Raw genomic sequence first — 9591 nt, 5'->3', positions numbered from 1 at the left:
GCGACGCCAGAAACGCCGTAAAAGCGTAGAAGGGATTCGTCTGCCTTGCGGCCGGCAAAGGAAGCCGAGCGCTCTGTTTCCCCATAGTAGGCTAAGCGGATGTTCTGATGTGGCACAAGCTGTCGTGGGCTATAGAGCTCACTTCCTTAGATACGCGAAGTGGTGTTCTCAGTTGTCTGGTTCATATTTGCACAAAGAGAGGGAGAAATCTAATAATAAGGTCGGATGTCAGTGCAGTGCTAAATAAATGATTTTTTTTGGAGACAATCCAATTTGGCAGTGCAATCCTGTGCGTGCCTACTCAGAAGTATTGAGTTTGGTGGGTCTGTCTTTAATTTGCTGCATTTATTTTTTTATTGTTCACCCTCACAGCACTTTGTAATTTTAGTAGCTTATAAAGATCCGCTCCAAGGCAAGTAGACACACCTGGAATTGTGCTGCAAGTGACGATATTTACAGCAGTGAAAATGGGTGCTAACGCTTATCATTTTAGCACAGATTTCTGGTTTGGACTGGTTTGGATTTCTTCTTAATTTTTCATCCCCAAATTAGAAGTTGGGAACTGCTCACAGAAGTCATGAGAGAATTCTCAGATTTGAATATAAATGATTATGTTGTGGGAGCAAATAGAAGGATTCCTGCTCTTTCTCATTCTGATCATATTTTGGGTGATATATGCATGTATTTTTTTTAATAAAAAAAATAGTATAGGCTACTTTCCTCTCTGGCGCTGCCTATCATTGTCGCTGGCTCCCTCAATCAATTATACATCCAGAGAATGCTGCTGGGGTAGCCCAAAGCTTATTATGAAGGTTGCAGGAGAAGAACTTGTGCGATCAGCCCAAAGCCTGATCCAGTCCAGCATCCTGTGGCCAGCCAGATGTCTCAATGGGAAGCTTAAAAGCAGGACCCAAGGGCAATAGTGACTCTCCACTTGTGCTTCACAGCAACTGGTATTCCAAGGCATACTGCCTCCAATAGTACAGGTAGAGAGCATAGCTATCATGGCTAGTAGACATTACTAGCCTTCTCCATGAATTTGACTAATCTTCTAATGCCACCCATATTGGTAGCCATCAGCAGGTTAAGAAGATTAACCGTGTGATTCTAACCTTGTCTCCAAAGGTAAAGGGACCCCTGACCATTAGGTCCAGTCGTGACCGACTGGGGTTGCGGCGCTCATCTCGCTCTATAGGCCGAGGAGCTGGCGTTTGTCCGCAGACAGCTTCCAGGTCATGTGGCCAGCATGACTAAGCCACTTCTGGCGAACCAAAGCAGCGCACAGAAATGCCGTTTACCTTCCCGCCAGTGCGGTACCTATTTATCTACTTGCACTTTGATGTTTTTTCAAACTGCTAGGTGGGCAGGAACAGGGACCGAGCAACGGGAGCTCACCCCGTCGTGGGGATTCGAACTGCCGACCTTCTGATCAGCAAGTCCTAGGCTCTGTGGTTTAACCCACAGCGCCACCCGCGTCCCAAACCTTGTCTTATTTAGGAGTAAATCTGACTGAATGTACTGGGTTAGGATTGCAACCTTAGTCTCTTACTGAGCTCTGTTTTGAACTTTTGTATAAATGAACAAGGAACTTGTAATCAATTTCTGCATCATGAGGTTTCTTCACCACTAAGTCAAAGGCCCATGTTACCTAGCACTGTCTCTTGTAATTGTAGGAGCTGACCAGGGCCTCTTGCAGAAGACTGTCCCAGACCTGCTGTGTCTGAGAACCTTGATGTGCTTTTTCTAGGCTCTGATTAATTCTTTTACCCAGATCTCTTAGGGAAATGAGGTGTGGGTGTGTACTTTGTGCATGGATGTAGCCGGGGGGGGGGGCAGCTGCTCCCCCGATCAAGTTAAACAATAGGAATACTAAACTAACTGACCAATCACATTGGTTCTGCCCCCCCTAACAAAAGTCCTGCCCCCCATATCAAAAATCCTGGCTACGACATGACTTTATGTTTGTGTTTGTGTTAGGGGGACTGATCCAGGCAAGTGGGGAGAGGATACTAGAAGGAGTACAGTGGTGCCCCGCAAGACGAATGCCTCACAAGACGGAAAACTCGCTAGACAAAAGGGTTTTCCGTTTTTGAGCTGCTTTGCAAGACAAATTTCCCTATGGGCTTGCTTCGCAAGACGAAAATGTCTTGCAAGTTTGTTTCCTTTTTCTTAACACCGTTAATACAGTTGCGACTTGACTTCGAGGAGCAACTCATAGAACGCAGTGTACATAGTAGCCTTTTTTGAGGTTTTTAAAGACTTTGGTGATTTTTGAAGCTTTTCCAAAACTTCTTTTGCAGCCATTTGGTAAGTTAAGCTTTTAAAACTTTTTTGGGGGGTTTTGGGTTGGGGTGTTTGGAATTCAAGGACTTGGTGTTGGGAAGGGGTTTGCAAGAATCTGGAAGCTTGTGTTTTTTTCCCTGCATTTTTATGATTTTCTGTGACCATTGGGCCACTCTGCTGTTTTTTAAAAAAATTCTGGATTTGAATTTCTGTGTGCTGGGTGGCTGGGGGAACAGTTGGGGAGGGGTTTGCAAGAATCTGGAAGCTTGTGTTTTTTTCCCCTGCATTTTTATGATTTTCTGTGACCATTGGACCACTCTGCTGTTTTTTTTTTAAAAAAAATCTGTGTTTGAATTTTGAAATGCTCTTTACAGTATGTGTGACTTTAAAGAGCACTTAATAAACTCTTGTTGTACCAAATTTGGCTTTGTTTGGACTTTTTTTGACCATAGGAACGCATTAATTGATTTTCAATGCATTCCTATGGGAAACCGTGCTTCGCAAGACGAAAAATTCGCTAGGTGAAAAAATTCGCGGAACGAATTAATTTCATCTTGCGAGGCACCACTGTAGTGCCCACAGCACTTGCTGAAAAATACAAATGTGCCTCTGGACCTAAGAAAGATGGTGACCCCTGCAGTAAGGAAAAACCAGTGGGATCAGGACTGCTCCGAGACATTTTGCTACCTCTGGTGAAGGACAATTCGACCTCCCCAGTGCTGGCCTTGTCATTAGGCAAAGTGGAGTGGCTCCCTCAAGCACTAGATGTTGTTGTGTGTGGATGATGCCACCAAAGGCAGGGCATCTCTCTGTTGGAGCTCTGTGTGCCAGGTGGATCACATTGTGTCCCTTTAAGTTAGCCTGCTGTGCTCAGGTGTGGTGGTGGACGCTGTCCCTTTACCTGTGTGTAAGGTTCCGTTTCCAATGTAATTGGTTTATGTATGTTGAATGGAATGGGCTTCAACTTCTCCTTTGCCCCAAGCGACACAATATTTGAGTATTTTCATTTATTCCTATCCCGATTCTTCGGGCATATATACTGCTTGAACAGTAAAGGGATCCCCTTCTCCTCACTGGCGTGTGTGTAGGCTTACTTCAGACTGACATTGCTCACACATCAAATGGTGTGTGTGGCTGGTGTGTGTTTTGGCATCTGAGGAGGTGGGCCTAGCTGGAGCAGCTAAGCAGGATTAGTGCTGAAATATACCCTATGATTATGTAACTGCTTTAGGTATTCATTTTTGCCCACATCTATGCTTTGCAATAGATGTTGTTTCCGTGTGTTGCTCTGGTTCGCCAGAAACGGCTTAGTCATGCTGGCCACATGAGCTGGAAGCTGTACGCTGGCTCCCTCGGCCAATAAAGCGAGATGAGCGCCGCAACCCCAGAGTCGGTCACGACTGGACCTAATAGTCAGGGGTCCCTTTATCTTTACCTTTATGCTTTGCAATGTATGAGCATGCAGAAGGTCTCAGGTTCAATTTCTGGCATCTCCAGTTAAGACTGAGAGAGACTCCCCATCTAACATCTTGGACAGCCACTGTGAGTCAATATAGACAATACCAGGCTTGATGGAATTATAATATCTGTTGATATAAGACAGCTTTCTGTGTTTGTATGTTCTATGAACCCCAGCAATTTGAAAGAGCTTTAACCCCCTCTCCCAAATGTTCTAAGAATCACTGAACTAGGGCCTTATACCAGTCATGGATATGCAATGTGATCCCCTCAGGTGTTGTGAACTACAACCCCCATTGCCCCTAACTATTGCCCATGCTGGTTGGGGCTGATGGGTCAAGGGATGATGGATGTTGCTCCCAAACATCTGGCAGACATCTGATTGGAGAAGGCTGTCTCATAGAAATGGCTGAGATTTTGTGAATCCAAATAGTGTGACTCAAGAGCCAGTTGCAACTTGTTTAGATCATGTGAAGGAGAGATGGTTCTTGATAGTGGAGACGAAGATGCAACATGGTTTATCAAAAGACCTAAACCTGATTTATCAAAAGACCTAAACAGCTGTGTGTTCACTGCTTGAGTGTCTTGCCTTTGGTTTAAATAGCCTGTTTGGCACTCCATTTCTTTGTTCGTCTAGGTTGGAGCAGAATGAAATTTGGTACACTTGTTCAGGTTACCATTCTACTTCTCAGCTTTGAATTCCTCTTCAATGCTTACACTCATTTCCATATGGTGAAAGAACTATATAAAGCTGCAATATCTACCTTGGGCTGATAAGATGGAAATATAGTTGATGTGCACATATAGAATGGCATTTTGCATATGAAGGGACACAGGTGGCCCTGTGGGTTAAACCACAGAGCCTAGGGCTTGCTGATCAGAAGGTCGGCGGTTCGAATCCCTGCACTAGTAAAGTGAGATGAGCGCTGCAACCCATGAGGCGTCTGCGACTGGACATAACGGTCAGGGGTCCCTGTACCTTTACCTTTACATATAGAATGGCATTTTGCATATGAAGCTTGAATATCTGCTTCTAACTTGCTTTCGAGGGATAGGGAGGAAAGATTCAAAATAAATTATAATGTGAGATCTGAAGCAAGGTCTTTCAAATATTTGCTTAGTTTTATAGGAATTTCACCTTCTCTTCTACCTATAGAATTTTTTAATGATGCTATGGTCCTATTCTTATGCTCCTGATGGATATTATTTTTTTTGGGAATCTGTGTTCTCTCTCCCTGCTCCTCTGACTTTGGAAGTGATAGGTGTCTAGCTATTAAACAATCTCTGGGACAGTTTTTCTAGAGAGGCTTTTAGAAAATGATTCAAGGATTTCCATTTTAAGGGGGGCTCTGAGGTGTTGTTATCAGCTTGTCTTTGTAGCAGTGTAACCTGATGTCCAGCTCATGAAACGCTTTAATATTGGTTATAAATGGTTAGTGTTTTATTCTGTTTAAAATGCTGAGAGCTTGTGTTTTAATTTCTATAAACTGGCTGCATTTTATGATTATATGATTGTCACAGCCTAATTCCATTCTGAAAGCTGCTTTGATTAGCCTGTGCAAAAGATTGCAGCCTCTGTTATGTACTCTGCTCACACAAGCATGGGATTCCCCCCCATCCCCTTCCACCTCTGCCTTGCCACTGTATAGATTTTTGTTGCTGCTGCAAGTTTTCTGTTTCTGCAGAACGCCTCAATAGCTGCGGATTCCCTCTCCCTGTGCTGCTATCCTCAGCTCCCCTAGAGGGCTGGGTACCCCACTCTGTGAAAAGCTTTGGTCTCTGGGCTTCTGGTGTTGTCATTCTGAGGCTAATGCCCAGAAGCAGTCCTTTAAAACCTCTCATTTATTGAGCTTTTATTGAAAGGATGTCACGGATGTGTGACTGGAACAACCTGTGCCGTGATGTTGCCAGAGCACAGATAATAAATTATCAGCCTGAGCCACAACTGCACTACCCTGGCACCAGCCTCTTTGAAATAAAGGAGGCTGGCTGCAGTGGAGAGTTTGAAGATCAAAGATTGTCCTCTAATATCCTCTCTCTCTCTCTCAGTATGGAGGTTGTGAACTGGGCAGGCTTAAACTGCAGCGGTGAGCTACTCCCACCAGAGAGCGCTGCTTCCTTCTAAATGGAAGGTGATGCTGGTGGAAGTGAATATCAGCATCTAGATATAATTAATAGGACGCAAATTGTTGTGATTGACAGGCCCCTGGAGAGTCCTCTCCTATATTTTATTTATAGCTTGTCTTTGCCAGCTCCTCACTAATGTAACTAATGACCTGTCTAGAGAGGTGACACTATTTTCTTGACCCTTTTAACTCCTGCATCAGGACAACAGTGGCCTGAGATGCTTCTCAGACTTTTGGATCACAGCCTCCCTTTACTCTCCCTTCTCTCCCAACCAATCAAGCACCAGCTACTTGGTTTGAGTGAGGACATGGGTGGATCCTCATAAACACAGCAGTCTGCAATACATTTGGTGAGCCGGTGTGGTGTAGTTGGGACCCGGGTTCAAATCCCCACTCGGCACCCACTCATGAAGCTCACTGGACCAGCCGCTGTCTCTCAGCCTGACCTACCTCGCAGAATTGTTGCAAGGATATATTGGGGAGAGGGAGAACCACATACGCCATTTTGAGCTCGTTGGAGGAAAGGTGGGATTTAAATGCAGCAGCAGCAGCAACAACAACACATGCAGTGGAGTGTGAAGATTTGGGTTGAAAAATGCTATTACTTTTCTGTTTTAGGTTTTTGGAGAGCTTGCAGGGGTTAAGGAAAGCAGAATTACAACAAAACGACCATGGGGAAAAAAAAATCACAAATCACATTGGAACAGAGAATGGAATGAAAGAAACGTTGCAGCATCAAAATCAAAATCAAACTCGAGGCAGAGGAATAAAACCCACCGAGCTAAAACCGTATAAAACAACATGGGGCTTGAGAACATGAAAAAGGCACTTGCAGGCAGTGGAAAGGTGCTAAAATAGCTGTCCGTCTGGTGGGCCTTTATGAAGATGGCATAGCTGAGGAGCCACTACTGAAAAGGCCTCCTTTTCTTATGACCAATGGCACTCATGGGGTAGGGGCACTTGAAGAAAGCCCTCAAAGAACAAACTTAGGGTTTGGGTAAATACACTTGGAAAGAGATGGTCCTTTTGATTCCAAGTTGCCAAACCATGAAAGGCTTTAAAAATTAAAACCAGCACTTTGAATCCTTTTATTGGAATGTTTCTTGATATTCAGATCACAAGATGAGTCCTGCTGGGTCAGGCCAAAGACTCATCTAGTCTAACACCCTGTTCTCATAGCAGCCAAGCAGATGCCTTAGAGAATCCCGACAATCATGACCTGAGCAACAACACTCTTCCCGCCTGTGATTCTCAGACTGTGGCATTCAGCAGCATCTAATAAATGAGCTGGAAGTGGAATAGCAACTCTGCTTCCAGGCTTCTGGAATCCAAGTAACAACCTGTAGCTCCAAATGGTGTAGTGGGTGGGTGGCAACAATTTTAATTGGTACCGTGGTAGTAGAAGCCCTAATGTAGGTGTAAAGGTTTAAATATTCTGTCTCCCCTTTCTGCACTCTGTGTCACGATCCCCCCATGCTGCAGTTTGGGGCAAGGAAAAGAGTAAAGAACAGCTATTGCTGGACCATAAAGAAGGCTGATCGCCGAAGAATTGATGCTTTTGAATTATGGTGCTGGAGGAGACTCTTGAGAGTCCCATGGACTGCAAGAAGATCAAACCTATCCATTCTTAAGGAAATCAGCCCTGAGTGCTCACTGGAAGGACAGATCCTGAAGCCGAGGCTCCAATACTTTGGCCACCTCATGAGAAGAGAAGACTCCCTGGGAAAGACCCTGCTGTTGGGAAAGTTGGAGGGCACAAGAAGAAGGGGAGGACAGAGGACGAGATAGTTGGACAGTGTTCTTGAAACTACCAGCATGAGTTTGACCAAACCACGGGAGGCAGTGGAAGACAGAAGTGCCTGGCGTGCTCTGGTCCATGGGGTCATGAAGAGTCGGACATGACTAAACAACAACAACAAATTAGGGAGGTTTTAAATGGGAGTACACTGTTCAACTTCAGTGGCTTGTGCTTGTCAAATGGGGAGAGACACAGCTCAGTGGCAGCCCATCTGAGTTACATGCAGATGGTCCCTGGGTCAATTCCTGGCATCTCCAGGGAGCACTGGGGATGTCCTCTGTGTGAAACCCTGGAAAGCTGCCAGTCAGTGCAGACAGTTCTAGGCTAGCTGGACCAATGGTCGGCCTTAGTATAAGACAGCTTCCTTGGTTCCTATGGTACTTGGGGAACAGCAAAGCTTTACCCATCATGTGAAACAGTGGCAATCCACTCTATGCAGATAGAGTGAAGCTGTGTCATAGATGCACACATGGTGTACTTTCTGAAACAAAATGTGAACCAAACCACAGCTATCTTGAAATTCACGCTTACCCAAATTTTGCAGTGCAGTTGTCCAGCCAACCTATGTTTCAAAAAAATGCATATATTCAGAGATAGTGTGCATAGGAGTGAAGATATTAGTGAAAGCAACATCCCAAAAATGCATTATATTAGGGGGAATTGCTTGCAAATATTGTGTAAGTAAAAACTGCATATGAAATTTGTTTTATTAGGGAAAAATCGCATTACAGTGCTGATGGTTTTTCATGAGGATTTAACCCCCCACCCCCCCAAAAAAATCACAATTTGCTGCAAAATGTCGAGAACTGAATCCAAGATGGGGAAAATGAGAAAATCAGAGTAGGTGAGAGATCCTTCCATCCCTACTGAAGATCCAGGCAAGCATTGCAAGAGACCAGCTCTCATGAACGTCGCCTTGTACCTTTGAGCTTGAGCTCAGCAGCCTACCCAGGAGACCTTGCTTTGATCAACAGCTCTCTAAAGGCAGCATTTAATATGACAGATTAATTAGTTAATGTTTGTAAAGAGCTTTGAACATGAAAAGTGCTCTATAAATGCAGAGTATCGTTATTAATCACTGTTACACAGAGCCTGCCCCAGCCTACTGGGAGGAATGGGACCCTGGAGGCCTGTGCTGCTCAGCTTTTGGCCCTGGGGCACTCTCACTTCCTTGTCTCTCCGTTCCCATTACATCACCCCTTAACAAGAATTCTTCTGGGGTTAGTGCACAAAGCAGCACTTGGCACAGAGATCAAGCTGTTTCTCTTCGCGGGAGAAGGGAAGTGCTGATCCATCCAGCCCAGGCCGGGGGCCTTCCTACTGGCAGTGAATTGCTGGCCGATTTGTCTATAGTTCCTCTGGGGATACCCTGTTCCAGAGGCAAGCCATGTGTTTATAGCTGGGAGGGCTTCCATTGAAATGTTCTGTTAAGTTTCTTGGGAAATAGCAATGCTTCACTCATCATCGTGTTTAACAACAACAACAACAACAACAATACAGTGGTACATCGGTTTAAGAACAATCCAGTTTAAGAACAATTTGGTTTACAAACTCCGTAAAACCAGAAATAGTGTCCCAGTTTGAGAACTTCACCTTGGTCTAAGAACGGAATCCGAACAGTTGAAGGGCACCGACGGCGGTAGGCCTCATGAGGGAAAGCGCACCTCGGTTTAAGAACGGTGGCGATGTTTCTGTTTTACGTAGGGTTTTGTGTCAGCGTCGCTTGTGCAGGTTCTGTGCTATTCACATGTGTCCTTTGGTGGTGAGAGAGGTTGGGGTTGGCCTAGGGTGTGGTTGGTTGTTTGGGAATGGCTGTGGTGATCTTTTTTTCATGTGTGAGTGGGGTGGCTGGGTGTTTTGGATCAGGTTAGCCATACTGATTTGTATGCTGTTGGTGGATTCTTTTCATTGTCTTGTTGGGCTGTG

Source organism: Podarcis vaucheri (assembly GCF_965113315.1).
Source record: "Podarcis vaucheri genome assembly, chromosome: 10".
Lineage (NCBI taxonomy): Eukaryota > Metazoa > Chordata > Lepidosauria > Squamata > Lacertidae > Podarcis > Podarcis vaucheri.
The sequence above is the reverse complement of the archived record's forward strand: the minus strand, read 5'-3'. Positions refer to the sequence as shown.